Genomic DNA, 22,509 nt, shown 5'->3' with positions numbered 1-22,509 from the left:
TGGTGATGGGTATTGAGGAGGGCACATTCTGCATGGAGCACTGGGTGTTATGCACAAACAATGAATCATGGAACACTTCATCTAAAACTAATGATGTAATGTATGGGGATTAACATAAGAATAAAAAAAAAAAAGAATAGTACTATACTGAGAATCCTATACTGGTCTCTATTTCTGGCAGTTTAGATATTCAGAGGTGATGGTAACTAGATCAGCCTTACTGAGAGTTCATGCCAAGAGACTATGCCTAGTCTCCATCTCTGCCACCATGGTCACTCCGTTCATGTGCCCATCATATTTCTACACTTGCATCCTTAAAGTCTATTCTAAATACAGTAGCCAGATGAGTTCATTTACATGCAAAACCCTGTAATGGTTTCCCACTTCAATCAGTAAAATCCCAAGTCTTTACAATGCCATTCCTCCTGTTCATTACTTTCCTGACTTTGTTAGCTACACATTTCCCCAAGTTCACTGTGTTCCAGTTGCACTGGACTCCTTACTGTCCCTTGAACTGGCCAGGTCCACTCCCACCCTGGTCTTTTGTTGTCTCCCCGAAACACTCTTCTGTAGATAGATAAACCCTCTCCTTCACCTCCTCCAATCTTTGTTTGAATTTCACCTTCTCAGTGAAATCTATCCCTGACCCCTTTATCCTACTTATTAATATGACAAAATGCCCCACACTTCCCCATCCAGCATTCTCATGCTCCCTACCCTGCTTTCCTTTTTTCCCCTATTAAACTTACTGTCCTCTAACATGCTACTTTATTTATCTGTTGTGTTTCTTGTCTAGTGTCTGTCTCCCCTGCTAGAAGACAGGGCTATTGGTCTGCTTTGCTCCCTCACATACTTTAAGCACCAGGAAAAGTGCCTGGAAACAGAAACAGAACTCAATTAATAATGCAAGTGAAAATGAGCCACCCATGAATAAAAGCAAATTAAAACAAGGTGATACTTTTGTGTTAAAATTAACAATTAAGACTCCGTAACCTCCCCAAATACCAAAAGTGTGTGGGAAAGATGTTTCCATAGTTTGCTAGTGGGTTTACAACCTTTTGGAAAGCCATTTAGCAATATAGCTGGTTCTTAACTTCTCAAATTTCAGTTCTCATACACTCTACATGAATACCTCCAAAACTACTTTCCTCAGCCTATCTATCTATGACTTGAAAAGTTGATTTAATGGTGTAGTCACCCAGCCAGTGGGGCAAAGGCCTGGCATTCACATGTTTTATGTTTAAACAGTATCATTTACACAACCCCAACATTCCTTTTTCTCATTTGAACTGATTTTCTCATTAGTTTTGCAAGACTAAAAAACTGTTAGCAATAAATTGTGAAATAGATCTTTTGCTAAAGTCCAATATGTTTAAACAGTTTTGGTACTTTTGTTTTCGTGTTTTTCCCAGCTCAACATTCTGTTTCTCATTTGACAGGCTTTTTCATTTCCAGCTAAAGTTGATTTTAATTCATGGGTTTATTTCAAGTATACCTGACTTGTCTTTGGAGCTAAAAATCATAGCTGGCTTTTTGTTGAAATCATGTTTATTTGTTAATTAGTTTATTATCATTTATCCTCCAGTATTCATTGGGAAGCAGTTATATGCCAGGCCCTACCTAGTTCGGGCTGTCTCTGCCCTCAAGAGATTAATAGGAGAAACAAGCAAGGAGCTGTGTGATGTGTTGGGATTGGGGCAGGCTTCAGGAAGGCAGTGAAGTTTGATTAACTCTGGGTGGGCTGGGAGATGGACGCAGGGACTCAGCATCTTTTCAGCTCTCTCTTCCACAGCCAGTTATCTAGTCTTATGTATTGGCCAAATGTTCTGAAAATTGTGTTAGAATTAGAATGTTATCTTGTCATAAAGGAAACTATGAATAAATTAATATAATTCTATGAGCGTCTCTGAAGAAACTCTATTTAGAGCATTTAAAGAACATCTTTTTTAAACTTTAAATGGAAAGTGTGGGTTTCTTTTTTATGGACCCATGTTGATTATTTCTGGTTTTGCAATATATGCCCGCTTGTGTTTTGCGGAGTTGTTACACTATTTATTAATTAAGAAGAGCCCCAGGACCCAAAGTGTTTGAAGTTTAGATAGTAGTTGTCCCACTGACATCTTTTCTTGTGTAGTTATTGTTGTATGAAATTGGTTTTATAGTTTCTAGTTTATATATAAACTAACTATATATGTAATTATATGTAGACATATATATAATTATATATAATTAATAGAATTGACTACATAAAGATTTCATGACCTCATCATGTAATAGCAATGTAAACAGAATAACAAGCATGCAACCAACTGGAAAATATTTCCAACATGTGACAAATTTAATATCCTTAATATATAAATTACTCACAAATTGGAAAAAAAAGCATTGTGATCCAATTAAGCAAAAGCATAAAAGGTTTATACAGAAAATTCATGGCAAAAATACAATTAGTAGTGCTTATTATGTGCCCAGGTGTTTTTCTAAATGCCTAATAGATTGACTTTTAACCCTCATGTCAATTATGAGATGACTCTGATCAAGTTACTTAATCTTCCTGTGCTTCAGTTTCCTTCCTCTGTGCACATGTCTGAGAATTTTTCTGTGAGGGGCGCCTGGGTGGCTCAGTCGTTAAGCGTCTGCCTTCAGCTTGGGTCCTGATCCCAGGGTCCCGGGATGGAGCCCCGCATCAGGTTCCCTGCTCGGTGGGAAGCTTGCTTCTCCCTCTCCCACTCCCCCTGCTTGTGTTCTCTCTTTCGCTGTCTCTCTCTCTGTCAAATAAATAAATAAAATCTAAAAAAAAAAGAATTTTTCTGTGAAAAATGCAAAGAAGTAAAGTTGTTGGGTTGTAGAGATTATGTATTTTTAATAGGTCCTACCCAAATTCTATCCACATTGTCATGTCACTGTATGTTCCCATCAACACTGTTTGAGAGAACCACTTTCCCCTGGCCCGAGCCAACACTTAATAGGCTCTGTAATTTCCTTTTTTTGCCAATGTGGTGGGCAAATCACTTCTGCCTCTCAAGAATTCAAATCCTGCTGAGCATCTTTTCGTGTGCTTCATGGCCATTTGTGTACCTTTTTTGGAGAAAGGTCTATTCAATTACTTTGCCCATTTTTGAATTGGGGTGTTTTTTGTTGTTGAATTCTAGGTGTTCTCTATGTATTCTGGTTGTTACTCCTTAGTCAGATATGTGATCTGGAAATATTTTCACCTATTCTGTGAGTTGCCTTTTAGTTCTATTAATAGTATCTGTCAGGCTATTCGGGCCACAATAACAAAATACTGTAAACTGGGTAGTTTATAAACAAAAGACATTTATTTCCCACAGTTCTGGAGGCTGGAGAGTCCAAGATCAAGGTACTGGAAGATTCAGTGCATGGTTAGAGCCCACTTCCTGGTTTATAGATTGCAGTCTTTTCATTCACTGTGTCTTCACATGGTGGAAGGGATGAGAGCTCTCTCCAGAGTCCCTTTTATAAGGGCAGTAATCTCATTCATGAGGGCTCTGCCCTGATGCCCTAATCACCACCCAGAGGCCCCACCTCCTCATGCCATCACCTTGGGGGTTTGGATTTCAACATGTGAATTTTGACGGGACACAAATATTCAGACCATAGTAGTGTACTTTGTTGCACAAAGCTCTTTAATTTTCATGAAGTCCAATCTGTCTATTTTTCCTTTTGTAGCCTGTGCTTACGGTGTCATGTCCAAGAAATTGTCACTTCCAATGTCATGAAGGTTTCCCCTATGTTTTCTTCCAAAAGTTTTATAGTTTTAGATCTTATGTTTAGGTCTTTGATCCATTTTGAGTCAAATTTGTATATGGTGTTATGGAGGGGCTAGTTTCCTTCTTTTGCATGTGGATACTAGATGTTCACTTTTATTACATTTGATAATTTTCCATATTGCAAAGCCCCCTGAAGAGTGCTGTGTCTTATAATCCTTTATATCCCTCAGTACCATGCATTTAACAAGAGTTCAATGCACTTAAAAAAAAAATGCTTTGTAGTTACTGACTATTGAATTGAAAATATTACCCTGCACCTTAATTGTAGGGCCAGCTCATAATAGGCACTTAAAAAATGTTTATTGAATTATGGAATTGAATATACTTATTCTAAGGGATTTCATTGTCAAAGAAAAAATATTTTTTCAATTAAGTGATATTGACAGAATTGGAAAATGAGGATTATTGTAAATGTTGTACTACACAAAACATATGTATAAAAAGAGAATGATATAAATACATATATATAAAAAGAGAATGATATAAATACCCCGAAATAATGTACATAGCCATTTTCTTTTTTTTTTTTTTAAAGATTTTATTTATTTATTTGACAGAGAGAGACACAGTGAGAGAGGGAACACAAGCAGGGGGAGTGGGAGAGGGAGAAGCAGGCTCCCCGCTGAGCAAAGAGCCCGATGCGGGGCTTGATCCCAGGACCCTGGGATCATGACCTGAGCCGAAGGCAGACGCTTTACAACTGAGCCACGCAGGCGCCCCTTTCAAAGCACATACTCAACTTCTACTTTGAAGATGGTGAATTAAAATGAAGAATTCACTATTTTTTTCTCTCCTCCAAATCTTTTCGAAATAATCTGATTAAAAGAAAAGCCATAAGAACTCTGGAAAACCAAAAAGGGTGATGTAATAGTTACATAAAAATGTTCCCAATGAACAAGGCTTGTTGGCACTACATCCTTGTATAGTCCCCTCCCACATCAAAAGCAGGACTTTAGCCAGTAGATCAGTGAGAGTGATGCTGTGCCATTTGAATCTAAGCCTTTAAAAGTCCTGGCGACTTCCTCTTTTACACTGATGGGGAGAAAAATAACTTTTTTCCTCTATCCATCTTAGGTTCCTAGGCTAGGGCCCTGCAGATTAGACCAACTCAAGGCAGATTAACAAGAGAGAAACAAGAATTTAATAACACCTGCATTGCATATATACATAGGAGAACTCAGTGATGATAACTCAAAGAGGTGGTTAGAACTTGGGCTTATATAGCATCTTAGAAAAGCACAATAAATTCCTAGATAAGTGACAAGATAAAGGAAAAGGGTTATAGGCTTCTTAGGGTGGCAAACTATGGAAAGGTAAACATTGGGGGGAAACTAATGGAGTAGGTTTGTTTGTGCAGGTCCATCTCAGTGTTGGCTTTCTCTCTTTTTCATGGCTATAAAACTTCCCTGGGAGAGGGGAGTTATGGCAGTCCTCATTTCTCAGAAGTTCCTACTTTTAGTCAGATAAGGGAGGCTCTGGGTAGATTTCTTTCTGCATCTGTCAATTCTCATTTGCCTCCAGCTCAAAATAATCCTTATGCCAAAGTGGCATATTTTGGGGTGGCATATTCTCATCCCTACACACTCTTAGAAGCTGGCAATATGTGAAAAGGTCTTTAAGATTTTTTATAATTTTTGACATAATAACTCTATTTCTAGGTATTATTCCTAAGGAAATATTCAGAAATATGAACTCCCTTTTACAAGTAATATTTACATATCATTGTGAATTACAATAATAAGAACTGGAAGGTGAATGTAGCCCTACTGTTGAATGCCGGAAGAATGTTTCAACAAATTATGTTGTATATATTTGTTAAAATTGCTTAGTCACTGAAAGTCATGATTTTGGAGCATATTTACTGACAATGAAATGCCACTCATTCATTTATTCATTCACTCTGTAAATATGTGTAAATAATGTGTGTCAGGCAGTATTTTAGGTATTGGGTTTTCATAGTGAACAGAACTCTCTTATGGAACAACTACTCCCCTGGACAGTCATTCAGGAGATGACAGAAAATAAATAGGCAGACACATATATTATATAAGGTGGTGATAAATGCTAAGAAGAAAAATAAAATCAGAGGAAAGTTACTACTGTTAAAATATGATATAATGATACAATGTTAGGAGATGTTTGTATAGTGTAATCCCAGTTTTGTAAAGAAATAAACAACCATTACCACCACAATAAATACATGTACATAAAGACAGAATAATGACTTAAAAAATTAGAATATTCACAGTGCTTAGCCTAGAGTAGGAGAATAACTGGTAATTTTTTTAAATGTGCCCACTTTCCAAAATGTCAATAATGAACATTTATTTAGAATCAGAAAGCCACAACACAAATCTTTGAAAAATCCATAGAATTAGGTTTAAAATGAAAATATTAATTTACACATGTTTATTCTTAAGTTCAATTGCTTAAAAGAACATGACATTTGTCAGAACCCATAAAATGTACAACGTGGACTGGACCCTAATTTATACTATGAATTTTGGGTGATAATAATGTATCATTGTAGTATCATGGAACATAACAAGTGTACAACCATGGTACAGAAGGTCCATTGTGGGAAAGGTGTTGTTAGGGTGTAAGATAGAGGATACATGGGAATTCTCTGTACTTCCTACTTAATTTTGCTGTGAACCTAAAATTGCTCTAAAAAATAAAGTTTATCTTTTTAAAGATTTATTTACTTGAGAGAGTGCATGTGTGCACATGCATGAGTTGGAGGAGGGGCAGAGGAAGAGGTAAAGAATCCCAAATAGACTCCCCACTGAGCGCAGAGCCTGCTATGGGGCTCTATCTCATGAACCACAAGAGCATGACCTGAGCCAAAATCACGAGGCAGACACTGAACTGACTGAGGCACCCAGGTGCCCCCAAAATAAAGTTTATTAATAAAAAAAAAAAATAGCATGGCAGCCGTAACGATGTCAAGCATAGAATTTCTTTAAAGAGGAAATTTTGGAAATACCCTTTATCTCAGTAAATTTGGCACAAATCATATTTCTCTTTCTCACAGTTCAAGAAGCATGGTTTTTCAGTATCACCCGGTAAACACATCCATTTAAAAGGGGCAAACCATATTTACCAAGCTCATCAAACTGAGATACAAAACCAATGCCTGTTTAATATTTAGAATGAGAAAGTACTGTCATGTCAGCTGGAATACATGTGTTGGTGGAAGCAACATTTTTTTCTGTGAAGGCATGGAAAAATGCTTTATTATCAGAAGATTGCCTGGAGAGACTGAAATTAGAGGAAGTAGTAACTAGTTTTATGATTTGATTCTCAAATGATGTGTTTCTCAAAGTGTAGGTTCATGGACTTCCTACATCAAACTACCAAGGGTGTTTATGAAATGCAGATTCCTAGACACTAACCTAGATTTACCTTATCAGAATCTCCAGGTATGGACCCAGAAACTGCATTTTTAACAAGCACTTTTACAAGCAGAAGTTTGTAAACCACTGGTACTTGGATATAAGGTAATGATGCCCTTTCTCCGCAATAGGGAAAACTTTGCTGATGGGAAATTTAACAACTCGAGGGTGTTGGTGAGACATACTTTTCTCTAAATCTACTTCGAGAGCACTGGTAATTTTAAACTCTGAGCCTCTGCTTTTCTCTGATTCCTTGACTATGTTAACTTTATTTAATTACTGTCAAGTCATCACAGAAAATTATTCCTTTTTCTCTTCATATCACTGCCCAGAGTTATTATATTCTTTCTATGTACTCTATAGAGGGATAATTACATACAGTGACAGTGACAGTTTGATGAGTTTTGACAAATGCATATATCCATGTAACCAACATTCCAGTTGAAAAATAGAATATGGGGCGCCTGGGTGGCTCAGTTGGTTGAGTGACTGCCTTCAGCTCAGGTCATGATCCCGGAGTCCCAGGATCGAGTCTCACATCGGGCTCCCTGCTCAGTGGAGATCTGCTTCTCCCTCTGACCCTCTCTCCTCTCATGCTCTCTCTCTCTCAAATAAATAAAACTTAAAAAAAAAAGACTTAAAAAAAAAAAGAAAAATAGAATATGCTATCATGCTAGGAAGTTCACTAGGGTCCCTTTCCATTTTATCCCTGCCCCATCTATCCTGGCAACCACTATTATGATTTATATCCCCCCAGATCAGTTTTGCCTGTTCTTGAATGTCATAAAATAGTGTATTGATTATGGGCTAACCCCATAGTTGTTATAAAAGATGACACTCATTTTTCCAAGTTATTTTAAGAGAAACTAGACAACTCTTAAGAAACTCCAACATATTTCAATTTTCATTGGTAAAGGTGGAATACCTTAATTAAGATTTCTTTGCCTAGAGATATAAACAGGATCCTGCTGAGGACTTTACAAACTATCCTTCTGTAGCCAGTTAAACCTTCAATTAAAACCAGCTTTAATGTATCAGTTATAAAACTCTGATAGTAAAAGAGAGAATGCAATTGGGAGAAATTTTTCTGACCCAAAAGAATGATATCATGTAGCTTCTGCAAGAATTTTAAGATCAACTTGCTGAAATATGATTAATAATACTTAGTAGGAAGAAAGTTTGGAGATAGGCAAATGTATGCCACTTGATCCATAGACTGGACCGCCAAGTCTGGTCCCAGATTAGATTCTAAAAGGGATCGGTAATGTTTTCCCCAAACTTGGGTTTCACCATACTCGTACATACTTTTGTGTTTTCAGCCCCATAGTCGCAGTCCTTATCAGAGCCTAAAGGAATGTGACATCATTTGAGAAATATTACATCCTTTCTACCATCCATTATCATAATTCCCTGGGTCCATAACACTTTCTCTGGTTCTTACCGTTTTTGCATGCTTTCATTCTTCCAGGATTTGAACATTTCTCCTACTATTTGTGTGGTTCCATGTCACTCTTGTAGAATTGTCATTTGCCTCTGTCTTTCTCATCGTTCATTCTGTATCCTAGCTTAAAGAGCTCTATGTCATCACTTTAATTTTTTTAAGAATCTCCCCACATTTTTCTCCTCACTGGAGTTGCCCAAGGTCATATTTCTGAGCACTTCCTGGTTCTGTCTTCTTTTGGAAACTTGTGGAATTGTGCCTATATTTAAAAAAAATTAAAAGATAGGGGCACCTGGGTGGCTCAGTTGTTAAGTGTCTGCCTTCAGCTCAGGTCATGATCCCAGGGTCCTGGGATCGAGCCCCACATCGGGCCCCCTGCTCTGAGGGAAGCCTGCTTTTCCCTCTCCCATTCCCCCTGCTTGTGTTCCTTCTCTCCCTGTGTCTCTCTCTGTCAAATAAATAGATAAAATCTTAAAAAAAAATATGTTGAAGTCTATCTTCCTAAAGTCCTCTGTACACATTTTATCCAGCTCAGTCTTGCCCTACTTTGAAGGTGATATGGCCATGTTCTTCCAGGTTCCCATCCCTTTCACTCTGAAGAATGGCTTCTTCCCATTGGTTGGAATCAGAGCACAATTATTTCTATTACTTCCTTTACCCTCTAGGACATGAAATTGTTAGGGAGACAAGTGAAAAACTCTGCTTTTATCTGAATGAAGTATCCAAATGTTATCTGTATTGTGTACGCTCTGCCAATTTTGTGGCTTTCTTCCATGTGGCTCAGCTCTGCATCCATGAAAACATCGCTTCTGTTCTTCTCTTCTTTCATCTTCATCCAAGTGTTCAGAGAGTCCTCTGAATCTATTGTTATCACAGCCTACAGTGCTGCTCCATCTCCTTCCAACAGGTCTTTGTGCACAGCATACCCTTCTATCACTGTGTTCCCATGGATCTGTTCCATCTCGCCAACTCTCAGTGGTGTTTGTGAGGTCTTGTTTGTCGCCCTGTGCTAAATATCAAAGTTGCTGTGTTGCTTGTGTTCTGTGCATGATATCTGGACATCTGCTGCCTACGCTTTCTTTCTGATGTCCTTCCCAATTGTTTTCTTATTGAATCACTCGGCACCTCCCTCGCTGTTGAAATTCTTCCCAGGCCCTCCTTAATGTCATTCATGGAAACCCATTTCAGTTTAATCTAGGTGTTTTTTTCTCCCTTCCCATCTGTTTTCCATTTACAGCCCCTTTGGCCAGATGAGTTGGTATCTGACTAAACACATTCTTTTCAGTCTTTGAAAAATTCTCTTCATTCCCAGTCAAATATCTGTCATTCCTACATTTGAAGCTGTGGCCCTGAAATAAAAATTTGTACCAAGTGTGTACCTAGTGGTTCACTTTTCATATCATATTTTTGTTCTAAACATTTGTGCCCCTAAGTCTTTTATGTCCCAAATTTCACATCATCTTGAGATGCTTCCATAGTCTATTTTGATGGGCTTTCATTTCCCTGTAACTTGGCAGGTGATACCTTTGACCAGCCTTAGCAGGATCTGCCATGTGCTAGATTTGTACTCCATGAAGATAACACCCCTTCTTGCATGACTTGATTGTGTCAATTCACAGGCATTACCATATCCCTTACAAGGGGTTCCCCAAGTCCCAGTGCTTGGCTTTTCCTCCATAGCTTTATCATTTCATTTGTCTTCTTCCTCTGTAGGAGAGCATTATTATAAGTGGTGTAGTACAGTAGAAAGGAATTTTGCTCTGCTACTTGTTATTTGGTAGCTAAGGAGGACAAATAAGTGAACTCTACAAGCCTCAGCTTCCTTATCCTTCAAGTGGGGATAGAATACTGACCTTATAGAGTTATTGTGATGATTTAATAAGATACTATATACGAGACCACTTTGTAAGCTAAAAGTAGAACAAACATAGGTTTTAAGAATAGTCATTAGATTATTTAGTTTTCCTCCCCGCTGCGGAGCACATGGAGCATGCATGAGAATTTGCTCAACATTGGCCCTAACCCCGTATTAACTCAGTTATTGAGTGCCTCCTGGAAGCCAGGTCCTCTGAAAGGAGAAACAAGGCATGTGTGCAAAACTTGGTGATGGAGTACTTGGCCAGAAAGAAACTGAATTCGGGAACATTTCCTTTCCCCAGAAGATTAAAGTCGGCATTGTGCTGGCCTGTAAGCTTCCTACAGTCATCTGTGCCATGCCTTGTTCTTTGGATTTTAACACTTGAACAAGTGCTTCTGGGCACCCAGAGGTCAGCCCAGTGGTGTGCAAGAATCTGCTTATTTTCTAGAACCCTGGATCTCTAGCTTATGCAGGATCCACCCTAAGCTAAATTCATCTGGGAATTTGCCACAGTACACCCTTATCCACCCTGACCATGATGGGATGGCATGGTTCTCTAGCAAGTTTGTAGGTCCGGCATAATAACAAATAACTATGATAGTACCAACTACAATTCACATGTTTTGAATACGTACCATATGTCCATACTCTGTTAGGCTCTTTATATACATCAGTGCTTTTCAACCATTAAAATTTATTGCTCCCCTAAGAATGGCTCCCCGTTCTTAGACATATTTTTCTTAATATCCCTTCTATGACATTTTAATACCACAGATAATACCGGGTGCTTGTTTAGGTACTGTATGCATGTAAGGTACTTTCTGTGATTTATATGTGAAGAGAGTGAGATTTTTTCACCTTCTCTCCCAAGAACCAATTTTCACCCCCCATTGAGGGTGATATTACCCCCATTGAGAATGTGTGTGTGTGTGTGTGTGTGTATTCTTCCCCTTCCCTCAATCATTCCCCAAGTAATTTGCAAACTGTTTGCTCAATCCCTGAACCTATTACACAACTATTGACTCCAGGGAAAGAGACCTTAATTCGGAGGTAACAGCAAACACTCCATTTAAGGAAAGGCTGCATTTTCTACATAGAGCCCAGCCCCCAGGTCAAGCCTGGACAGACCCCAGCTTGATGAAGTCTTGTGGTCTCTCTCACATACTGTTTTCTTTATGACCTCCTCCCCCAGGACCTTGAATGGATGCTGAACATTCCTTATCAGAAACCTGAGGAGGATACTAAAAAGACAGCCACAATTTTCCTTCTGCTTGCTGCCAAGTTTCTTGAGGTCCCAGCTGTTGGGGTAAGATTTTGTAGGATTTCATATATATATATAAAAGCACGCACACACTGCAATCTGAGGTTTCAAATGCTGTCTTAGTTTTCTGTATCAAAGGGCTAGAAAATATGGAAATGAGGGAATGTAGTAGAAGGATGGGTGAAGGAGAGAAGGAGAGAGAGAGGAGAGGTCGGAAGACTAGAGGGATGGGGGTGGGAGGAAGAAAGAAAAGGAAGAGGAAGTGTAATGGAAGGAGCAAGGGCCTTGCAATCAGACAACTAGCCTGGTCACTTTGTGACCTGGGGAAAGTTATTTAAATGCTCTAGGTCATTAAAAGAATTGTTCTACAGGGTCTATCTTTGTATGCAAAATATCTGGCATGCAAAAGGTGCCCAGTTATGTCAGCATTATTATTATCATCACACATACCTATTGGTAATAAAAGGAATTGGAATCAAATAAGTTTGCCATTCAAGTTTTCTAATCTTAGAAAAGGCTTATGTGTACCAATACATACACAAGGGCATTCAGGACCTCAGGAGCAAAGGCTGATGGCAGAGGAGGACGCATCTGGAGTTTCTAAGGGGCCCAAAAAAGAGCACTCCTGTTTCCCATTGCATTTTTAAACCAGTGGAGATCTAAGACAAAGGAGTCATCAGTGGAGGCCAATATATGGCCCTCATTACTGATCAATGCTACTTTACAGAGCTTGACTTCTATCTTTGAGCAAGTGGAGTTCTCAACATCAAACTCCAGCATTCGACCAACTTACTCATCAGCCTCAGGCAACACCAGAACATGGCAGCCTCCCCCATGTGCAGAAAGATGCCTCTTTCCGTGGGTATTCTCTAAGGAAAGGAACAGAAACAAGAGCTAGGCCATGCATGACTTCTTTCTCCTTCTAAACTCACCAACCAGGTACGTCAATTCATCTCCCGGGGTGGGGGGGGAGGGAGTGGGAGAGGAATTTGTAACGGAACAGAAGAGGCCAGGTGTGTTCTGCAAGTGGATATCCTTTGACCTGGACAAGATAAAACAAGAGGGGGTTGGATGTGAGAGTCCCACCCTCTAACTGGCTCATAGGTAGTAATGCAAGGTGACAGAACTAGGAGAATTTCATCAGTCTATAGAACTGGCCCTAAGTGGGAGGAAGGGATACTGTAGTGTGCTTCAAACTGGTCAATAATGAGCAATCTGGGGAAAAAATGATACCCGTTTATAAATTTTACTGATATAAAGGGTGTGTAGCACACAATTTATAAACAATAATAAAACACACAATACTCTCTTTTAAATTCCATGTAGCCAATTGATTCTCACTGAATGTTCTCACTGATTTTTGCTGAACTCTTGTATCCATAGCCAACCTGTGGTTGCAATTTAACCATGATTTGACAAGTGGAGTCATTTCCACCATCCAGATAACAATAGATGTGAATAACTCACAAGTATAGACAATAGCAAAATGTAGTAGGATTATTAAGAAGTGATGAGTTTGCGTATTTATGACCTTTGTTTTTAATGTAAATTAATTGTATGTTTCTATCATATAAATTTTAATAATGGCTGTGTTTAACAGTCCAACTTGTAAAAAGCCTGAAAATTTATCCAGTCAGCACACCACTGAGGAGTATCCAACAGTTCAAATTATGTTCAGCCCCCACCTAAGGAGATATTGGGGTGCCACAGGTGGACAGAGGGCAGGCTGGCTGTAGGGATTGCCAGGCATGAAGAACAGCATCCACCAGGGGGCAGTGTGGTTCCAGGTGGTCCCTTATGCAGGGAGCCAGACCTCAGCCTGTGGTTAGTAGAGGACTGAGGACAAGCACCAGGACCGGAGGCAGAAGGTTGAGACTTGGGGCTTCTCTCTGGGTGCTGACTGGAAACCAAAACACATGACCTGAACTGCTATTGGAGGAGGGGTCAGGGGAGAATCGTCCTGCTCCCTGCACCCATCTGGCTTCAGGACAGGGCAAGAAGGCCCATTGCAGACCCCACTCTCTGGTGAGGTGAAGACTCAATCTGGACAGGAAATGTACTTGGGGCTCAGGAGCTTGAGTGAGACAGAACTTAATTACCTAAAATGGGGTTCAGGGCCTGTCATTGAGAGGACCAGGGAGGGGAGACCAACAGTAGAAGCCAAGCAGAATTTTCTAGTCAGCTAAAAAATTTGGAGCCATGAGGGACACAAGTAGAATCACAAAAATCCATTTCCAAACTGCTTTCTTTACTGCACACAGGAGCTGTGGTTGAGTTTTTAAGTGGGAGCAAGTTACGTAGCGCAACATACCCATCAACAGAGGCTATGATATGATAAATACTTTATAAATTTATCCTAATTCCATTTCATATGCTTACAGTCACTTTCTAGAAGCCCCACTTAAGGCTTAAATGCCTCTTTTAGGAGTTTGAAAGTGTAGTTTCTTGGTGACTTACTTTTTCTCTATCCAAAATAAATCTAGCCACCTTAACAGAGCAAAAGCAAAACTAGTACCTGGAAAAAATCACATTTTCTTGCTAATTTAGGCAAAATGGTCCCTAGAATTTAATAAACCATCCAAATCATTTATATAAAGTTTTTGTTTTTTCTCTACACTCACCTGTTAGGAGATTACTTCCTTGTTTTGTTTATGAAGATCTAGCTTTGTCCTGAAACTTGAAAGCCCAGGATTTCAAAAGAGTTGTGTTTATCTCTTTGCTTGCTTCAGTCATGAATTGCTCCTAGGCCACGGGAGAAAAGTCAGTTCATATTGATGTGTGGGCCTTAGGTTAATAGAAGATCAACAATTTTAGTTTGAGACAATAACGTCTTACCTTGTTATTTTTAACAGTTTATGAACTGTTAAGTTCAGTGATATATTAGAAATAATGGGAAAACAGCAAATTGTGGGTGATTAATGTCTAGCATAAATTAGTTCAAGTTGTTAAATAATTTATTTATTACAAACAGTATATTATGTCTATATTAAAAAGCTGTCATGTTTTATAGAGAAGAATAAGAGAAAAGATATCTAAAATAAATTAATGAATAGGATCACAGTATATATACTGTTTTATAACTCAAATATTTTTTACAGTACATAATTTTAAGTGTGTGCATAAGGAGACAATAGAGTATAATGAACCCTCGAACTTTGTGAATCTTGTTTCATCTATCGCTTTATAACACCATCGATGTGACATTTCATCTCTAAATACAGAACTTAATAAATAATAATATACCATGATCACATTTAAAAAATCATCGTAAAAATGCCATAGTATCATTCAATATACGACTGTTTTTCAAATGTTCTCAACTTTCAGGTGTGCGTGCACCTGCATGTATGCGCACTTGGACTTCTAAAGGTGATATAATATATTGCCGGTGGTTAATATGTCTCTTAAGTGTCTTTTAATCTGTAGGTTCTCCTGTCATTTCTTTTGTTTTTATAATTTATTTATTAAAGATAACTTCTTTTTGTTACTTACTAAATCACAAATATTTCCCCATCATTCATTAAGTCTTCATAATATTCCATTGTGTGGACGTTCCGTGATTTATTTTCACAACCTTCTACTGTTGGATAATTAATTGTGTCCAACATTTTCCTAACATTCAATTTATTGTAAACAACACCCTAATACGTATATCTGTGGGAACTTGCTTGATTGTTTAAGAAAAATTGATAGATACAGAATTCCTGGTTGAAAGAATCAGTGTCTCTCTCTCTCTCAACCAATGCTTTTTCCAATGGTTTGCTTTACTTCTAAAGTAAAGGTATGGACTTGCTTTTGAATTTGATTTAAATTTAAACTCTCCAAAAATTGAGGATTCCTGTAGTAAATATTGAAACCATTTCTTTCTATACTGGTAAGGTTCAGGATTTGGTAAACAATCTTTCATTATGGAAGGGTCAGGGAGAGATTTATGGCCAGATGACTATACAGGTGTTGACAGTTGAAGAGCAGGTTAGACTGGAAGGTGTCATATGTCCTTAATGACCCACCCCTCTGGCTTGATGAGTCACTTTAGTTTGAGCCGAAAATGTCACTCTCTTTCATATGATTCATGAAAAACCCTGAGCGTGTAAATAGAATGCCTTGGAAAATGTGTTCACTCCTTCTTTGATTGGCTATGCTCATACTCTGAGGTTACAAGAAAGTCTAGTCTCCTGGAGGGAAGGTGAGTAGTTGTTATTGCCACAGGATAAGATTCCATAACTTTCTTTGAAAGCTCCCAGGAATTCAATGTGGGGTTGCATGGATGGGAAGGGGGTGGGGGTAACGATAAAACAAGATCAGCCATGAATTGGTAACTATTGAAGCTAGAAGATAGGTACACGGTAATTCATTGTACTGTTTTCTCTGATTTGGAGAATGTGTGAAAATTCATGTCTATAATAAAAATTTAGAAGATCTCCCGGAGCAATATGGCCAATCCATGGCCTGTGCCCCTGGGTGGCTCTTTGGGGCTCCAAGTACAGCCCTTGAAGCAAACATGAATAAGATTTCACAATAAATTATTGTAATGGGGTGTTTTTAAAGTAATAACAAGTCCTTGGAGAGATTTCAAATGATATTCTACGCAAGCATGTGCTACCATTCATTTTTATTTCATGCAATAAATGAATCATATAGGAATATTTTACAAGGGAAATTATTGTGGCCCCTTGTCAATGACACCAGAGGATTCTACCTTATATCCTCTGTCAAGGAGACCACTCTTACAGTGCAGCCTTTTAAAAAAACCTTCACAATCAGGAAATTCTACTTTCTGTATAATCTGGTTTATAAAGGTACTGAAAACATGTATGGTGTACCAAATTGGGATACATCAGTTAACACTGAATTTTTTTCTTTTAAACTTCTTTTGAAAGCCAGGGATGCCCAAGGACCTCATACATAGTAAACCATCACCTAGAGTGGCTCTATAAAATTGGTGTCTAAAATTTTAATTGTAGATTAATCCCATGTTCTGGTGGAATATATTGTAGATATAAAGAATGCTTACATTAGTTACATAGATATTTGATCTATTAGATGCCTCCTCTTAGTCGGCTAAGGACTAGGTGTTGAGAATGCAAAGTCAAATCACTTAACCAACCTCAGTGGTGATTCTCCTACATACAGAGAAGAGGGGATATTTCAATTTATGAGTCAGCAACCACTAGCAAGCAGATGGCTGATTTTTCTTTCTTGCCCCACACGCTGACAAGGAAACTAGAAAGCTATAACCCTTAATGAGCATAAATTAAATCTTGATTATAAAAGACCTCATTTCATAAAATAATAAAGATTCCATCCCTTCAAGGGATTCTTCATTTTACACATAAGGAAACAAAGGGTGAATGAGGCTTATAAACTCAAGGTTAGATTGAAATCATAGTTGGTTCTGATTTGATTACATCAAATGGCAAATTCTAAAATTCGTCTGGTGACTTCCTTTATAAAATAAGAGAACGTTTTATATTCTCTGTGAAAAAAATGGATTATATTCTGTCTGGCACCACCAACTGCTTGTTTCTTGCTAATACCAACATACACAATATCATTGCTATTTAGAGTTTGTCTAGAATTGAGGTATAATACAATGGTGAACAGAAGCCAGCTTCTGTCAGCTCATGAGAGCCTGTCTACACATCTCTTCCCAACTCTGTGTTCTGTAACATCATGTGGATGGCTTGAAATCAGGCATGGTGGGAGTGTTTACACCACATAAATTGGCACACACTGCAACAAGGACTTTTTTTTTTAATTGGGAGAGCCAGTTTGCCAGTACACCACTTGATATACAATAGATGCTTGATTGTCAAGGCTTTAATATTTGTAGTTTCAGCCAATTTACAAAGGACCATGAAGGCTCATTACATTCCACCAAGATACTGATCAAGTCCAAAATCCTCAGTCTGGTCTGGCCATTGTCCACGTCTGGAGCTTCGCCTGTTTTTTTTTCTTTTTGGTGCAAAATGGTGGTTTTATTAAAGCACTGGGACAGGACCCATGGGCAGAAAGAGCTGCTGCATGGGGGTCTTGAGGAGTGGCTGATTATATACTCCAGAGTTGGGGGGGAAGTAAGGAAAAGGGAGGTTTCAAAAGGGTTTTCATATGCTAAAGAGGAACGACAAGATAATGCTAGAGAGGAGCTACAAGATATCAGAGGCCCCGCTGTTGTCAAGGTTGTTTTCCCCTCTAGCAAGGTATTAACATTAAGATAGTTGGGAGATTCCTGGAAGAATGTCACACATGTCCCACCCAGGAGTGGGGGTTGAGGAGAGGTTGCAGGGTGTCAGCTTATGCTTTGTCTTCAGCTAGCCTTCTGCTCCCTCATCATTTCCCCCCTGAACAATTTTGACCCTTAAATCTTTAAGGTTGTTGAAGGTGGAAGGTCTTATAGTCTATAATGTTTTCCTGCTGAATAGAGGTGTAGAGCTGTCCCTACCTATGGGTCAACATTGGTCAGTTGGGAAACATATGGGGAAGTTACAAAATGGGGGGGGGCGCAGCTGAATCCAACGCGGTCAACATAGATGAACCTCCTTGAGTAGAAGGGATCATCTGCTGGAGATTATGGCAGTGAAGGAGTCTTGGCACTAGGCAGGGAGACACCGGAAATGACAACAAAATAAGGTTAATAGTGTAATGAGAAAGAGAAGTCTGAATAAAAGACCTTTGATAGTTGACCTTTGATAATCCAGGAGTTTAAAGCAACCACTAAAGGGAAGAGAGATCAATGAAAGCGCTAATTCAAGTATTCATGTCAGAAACTCTGGAGCTTCACCTTAGGTCATCCTTCTACCTGCTCACTGTTCTTCAGACCCACAGACATGCCTTCATTGCTTTGAAAACTTCTTCCCCACATTTGGATTTTTTACAGTTTTCTCTGTGCTGCAACCCACCTGCTCCTAGTTAACACGTACATGTCCTGCAGCTCATAGCTGAATTTCCACTTCCTCAGGATAACATTCCTAGACTCCCAAGTCTAGGTCACGTACAAGAGTTAAAAGCCTTCCTCACAGGCTCACCCTTAGCCTTGTAAGACAGATCACAGTCTGTAACTCTGTGCCCATTATAATTGTTTGATTCAGGGTCACCTCCTTACCCTGGGCAGTGACTCCCATGGGAGGTGGGGCTGTGTCTGGTTTTCCTCCATGTGCTTTCCCTACTAACTAGAAAGCATAGGGCCTTTTAAATTATGTATTTGGAAAATAGTCCAAAGACTCAGGAAAATGTGGAGAATAAGGTAATAAGCATCTGTATACTTTATCAACCAGCTTTAACCTCGACATTTTGCCAGAATTGTTTCACTTTTTTTTTTTTAAAGAACATTGCTATTCTAACTAAACCCCTTGTGAATTCTTCTCAATCCCATAGTCGTCTTTTCCTCCCTGGAGAAAACCCTTAACACAAAGGTGGTGTGTATTCCTCCACTGGAAGAAGCTGTAATTGGCCTGGGAAGGTCCATCTGTGTGTACACTTGAAGAGATATTACTCATCTATGCCAGCATATGTGGTGGCTGGAAGTGAGCAAAAGACCCTTACTAATGAGGATTTATGAATGGCATGCTTCTTAGAAAGGGAATTAAAGCCCTGTTTGGGTCAGGATTTCCCAATATGTAGTGTGAATCAACCATTTTATTCTGTTTTTTAAAACTCCTTTATGATTTGTTTGAAGTTGTCTAAGTTCTGACATTAGTTTGATTTGTAGACCCTTTAAGCTCCATTAACATAAGATGACCAAGAGGAGTGTTGAGTTGTGGTAAAGAGCATGAACCACTGGGGTGAAGTCTTTATTAGCTGTATGATCTAGAGCAGAGCGATCCCTGAGCAGCGTTGCTGGCATCACTGGGAAACTTGTTAGAAATGCACATTCCTGGCTCCCACCCCAGGTCCCCTGAAGCTGAAACTCAGTGGTGGGGCCCAGCAATCCGTTTTAATCAGCCCCGTGGCTGATTCTGGTGCCCACTATCATTGGAGAACAACTGATCTAAGGCAAGAAATTTAAGCCCTCCAAGCTTCAGTTTATATATCTATAAAATAGAAATGATAATCCTCAAGACACAGGATCTTTGTGATGATGAAATATTAGTTAACATTTACGGAGCACATCTCCCAGTGCCAGGCACTGTTCTTAGCACGTACCATATTTTATCTCATGTAATCCTGAAATTCATCTCAAATAAAGATTAGAAAAGTACCTAGCACATAGGGAGCAGTCAATAATTGTTACTATTATATTATTACCTTTCCGAGTTGTAAAAGATAAAATGAGATGATATAAATACTGAGCACAGCATCTAATACATAGTATATGCATAACAGGTATTAACTGTTTGCGCATAAAAGTATTTGTCTGAAGAGTAAACATTATTCACATGGGTCTTTATGGGAAGTGGGATGGAGTCTAACATTTTAGACTAGACTGGACTAACCGACAGGGAATCTCCCCCTGGAAAAAAAGGCCATTACAGAAAACGTTTTATAGATCACATTTCAACATTTCTTTTTGTGATTTGTCAAAAGTCAGGGAAGCCAAAGAGAGCTCTTTGAACTAATTGGGAGGGCCAAGAAAGTAATAACTACTCTCTAATTAAGCTGGTAATAGCTGCCCTCTATTGGTGAGATCAAAGGCCGGAGAAACACTGCCCATGAGGACTTTGGAAGACAGGCTGCTCTCTATGATGATAGCCTTGAAGTTTTGGACCCTCCGAAGTAGCTCAGAGAGAGAGAGTTGTTCTGTCTGTGAGGGTCCGAGAGAAAGAGGGAGAAGGCCCAGGTGGATGGAGAACACTTAAAGGTTTGTTAGGCAAGCGTTCGTTTGTATTTGGGCATTTATATTTGTTTCAGAATCTAACTTTGAATTGTGTCTTCTAAAATAAAGAAGTCAAAAAAAATGCAAATGAAATGAAGTGAACAAGTCACTAGCTGTGGCTTTGCAGCTTTATATAAAGAATTCCTGAGTATTGGAAAAGAACTGCTGGAAAAGCATGCTCTCCCTCTGTCTGCTGTGAATGGGACACCTTTCCTGTCTGCACTCTCTTCCCCAGCAAAGCTGACCTCTCCATCTTTGTGCCCAAAACCCCACTGGCTTCTCCTCTCATGACACCTGGTACGCACAGAAGCGCTTGGCTTTTTCGTGGTCTACACCAGAACTGCCCAGTCGTGCAAGTTACATTTTTTACTTAAAAATTTTTTTTAAGTAGACACTAAAAAAAGTGAAAAGGAATAGGTGAAATTAATTTTAACAATGTAGTTTATCGAGACCACAATATCCTGAATATTATGGCTTTGATAGGTAACTAATGTATAAGTATTAAGGAGATATTTTACAGTTTGGGGACGGTACCCATTCTTTGAAATCCAGTGTGCATTTTATACCTACAGCACATCACAATTTGGCTTAGCCCCATTTTGAGTGCTCGATAGCCACATGTGGCTCGGGGCTCCCGTGTGGGACGCTATGGGGCTAGAAGGCAGCATCTAACCTGTCTTTGCACCCACAGTGCTTTGTTCAGTGCCTAAAGCCAATGTCATTTCATGGGTAAATGTGGCATGTAGAATTCTAAGATCACGTCCAGCGATCCTTGCCTTTGTATAATCGTTTCCTCTTTGAATGTGGGTGGAACATATAACCATGATGAGATATCAATCTATTGATTATGATATGTTATATGGCAAAAGGGAGATTATTTGGGTGGGCCTGCTCTAATCAGGTGAGTCTTTTAAGAGAGAGAAACATTCCTGCTGGCCTAGAAGAAAGCATACATACACCTATGTAGTGAACTGCCAATGGAAAGGAGCAGCCTCTAGAAACTGAGACAGGTCCCCAGCCAATGAGCTAGAGAGAAAACAGGGACCCAGTCCTAAAACCACAAAGAACTGAATTCTACCAACAACTAGTGAGCTTTTAAGAGCACTCTGAACTCTAGATGAGAACTATAGCTGACACTTTGATTTCAGCCTTGTGAGCGCCCCCCAGCACAGAACCTAGCCATTTTGGGCCCAGATTTCAGACCTACAGAACTGTAAGCTAATACAGGCATATTGTTGGAAGCCACTAAATTTGTTGTAATTTGTTACACAGCAGTAGAAAAGTAATGCAGTAAATAAATGTCATAATTCAGCAACATCATCCAGCTGGTGGCAAGGTCTCTAAACCGTAGGCATAGTCCCTCAGAGGAATTAGTAACTTCTGAACTTTAGACTTAAAAATCAAACCAGTATCATGATGACAACATATTTATTTAATCGTGAGTATTAGCAATCTCAGTGTTTGAGTGAGTCTCTCTTTCCCAGGGCCATTTGTATCAGAGGGAAGAGCTAAGTGAGAGGCAAAAAAACAAAACACAAAAGACAAAGCCTCTGGAAATAAGTTTGATATACTTACCTTGTAAAGGAGTGACTGTTGATTAGAGGCAAATACAAAAAATGACGACGATAATAAGGATAGCTCATACTTTTTGGGTTTGTACTCTGTGCCAGGCATATCACCCACGACCCTGAGAGGCAGATGCGATTATTACCTTCCTTTTATGGATGTGGAAACCAAGTTTAAGAGGTAGGAGGAGATTTAGCTGCATAACCAGGCGATAAAGGTAATTAGGAATTAGGAAGGAAGAGGAAGAAGAGGTATTTTTGGATGAAGTACTCTTCAGAACAGATTAGCTTGACTCTCAAATGCAGCCCTTTCTCTTGGATGACAGAGAGCTCTGTTTCCTCTCTGTTAACAGGTTCTCTTCATACCCGTTCCTTCTAACAAGGTG

At 39.1% G+C, this 22,509-nt stretch overlaps 1 long non-coding RNA gene across 1 annotated transcript in view; it reads left to right on the top strand.

The window, feature by feature from the left end:
* Positions 1-22,096, top strand: part of LOC145717089 (uncharacterized) — a 27,555-nt gene extending 5,459 nt beyond the window's left edge. The window contains exons 3-5 of the long non-coding RNA XR_014140105.1: positions 11,678-11,791; positions 12,474-12,685; positions 19,121-22,096. This is a non-coding gene — a long non-coding RNA (uncharacterized LOC145717089). The remainder of the gene's footprint in view (positions 1-11,677; positions 11,792-12,473; positions 12,686-19,120) is intronic.
* The last annotated feature ends 413 nt before the right edge of the window (positions 22,097-22,509 follow it).

This window comes from Leptonychotes weddellii, chromosome 14, assembly GCF_054177405.1.
Source record: "Leptonychotes weddellii isolate Sample4059 chromosome 14, ASM5417740v2, whole genome shotgun sequence".
NCBI lineage: Eukaryota > Metazoa > Chordata > Mammalia > Carnivora > Phocidae > Leptonychotes > Leptonychotes weddellii.
Note: the sequence above shows the minus strand (reverse complement) of the source record. Positions and strands in the feature narration are given on the sequence as shown.